Here is a 1,231-nt window from a genome sequence, read left to right on the forward strand (position 1 = left end):
AAATGAAAATTTTAAAATAACATGCCCTCTCCTCTACTCTAGCTCTCTGACTGTATGTAGTAAAAGAAGACCCCCCTCTTGTTACCATCCAAAAGATCTACAATAAATAATCTCTCAAGTGATTGATTCTTCCATGACTATTCAGTTCCTCTGCCTCTTCGGTTCTATAACCGTTCAGTTTGTAATTGATTCTTGGTCTATCCACATGACTTGTCAACATTTCATCTTATTCGATCTTCCCATTGCATGTTATCTTCATCTTTTATTATACATGTTTGATTCCTATTATAAAAGAAGTATTATTGTTTATAAAACTCTTTTAATAAACCATCAAACTTCTCTTTTAGTACATATGCCCAGTTTGATTTAGATAATTAAATCCAAATGTTTAGAAATGCTCTTTTTAATGTAGACAACACCTATCCAATTCCCTTTTCATTCTTTTGGCTTTGCATAGCAATAATATGCCCTATCTGTAGGAGAGACTCGACGAACAATAACATAATTACCAATAGCCAAGCTAAGCTCCACTTCAGTCTCGTCTTGAAATGCATGTACAACCTCTCCTAAGAAAAAGATAGCATTTTCAATAGATATATCAAAGGATGAATTTTGAGAACTATGAATACTGCTAAGGTTTTCTTCTTCATATGATGGAGGTGGAGGAAGATTATAAGCAATAGCAGAGGGTGTCGGTTCAATGTGTTGTCGTTCAGAGGCCATCTCTCTAAGAACCTCATCAAGAATTTGAGGTACTCTGAGGATGTATGTACGTTTAGCTTCAACCATGGCAATCAAGCACTTAAGAGTTAACCGTTCTTGTTGTGCTCCAATAGCTATCATTGCAATTGTAGCTTCCTTTCCCAAAATTTCCGTACTTGACTTCAGTTCTTGTATCTTGAATTTGGCTACTTGGAATTTCATTGCATTATCTTGATTGCCTGTGGCTTCTTTGGCTTTCAGTTGATGCCTTGCAACTACACTAGCCTATGCTTCAACCTCTTGCCGCATCTGCTCGGTAAAGACTATCTGCATTTGGTCAGACATTTGATCACATTCCTCACCTTACACATATAATAGTTGTATTTCATATTGCAGTGATCGGGCTACCTATTCACATCTTTTGTTTGGAGCTTCAAAGGTAAAACCAGATGCTGATTATAATTGAGGTATTCATCATATTCGATGGACTTTGAGGGCCGATTTCATCCCACTCATATCTTTATCTGTG

General features: G+C 36.5%; 1 pseudogene; it reads right to left on the bottom strand.

Annotated features, from left to right (window-relative positions):
- Positions 1 to 435: 435 nt before the first annotated feature.
- On the bottom strand, positions 436 to 924 carry LOC149556827 (SH3 domain-containing protein 2 pseudogene; annotated as a pseudogene).
- Between the last annotated feature and the right edge of the window lie 307 nt (positions 925 to 1,231).

Source organism: Cupressus sempervirens, chromosome 5 (assembly GCF_028749045.1).
Source record: "Cupressus sempervirens isolate cs-2001-9-10 chromosome 5, ASM2874904v1, whole genome shotgun sequence".
NCBI lineage: Eukaryota > Viridiplantae > Streptophyta > Pinopsida > Cupressales > Cupressaceae > Cupressus > Cupressus sempervirens.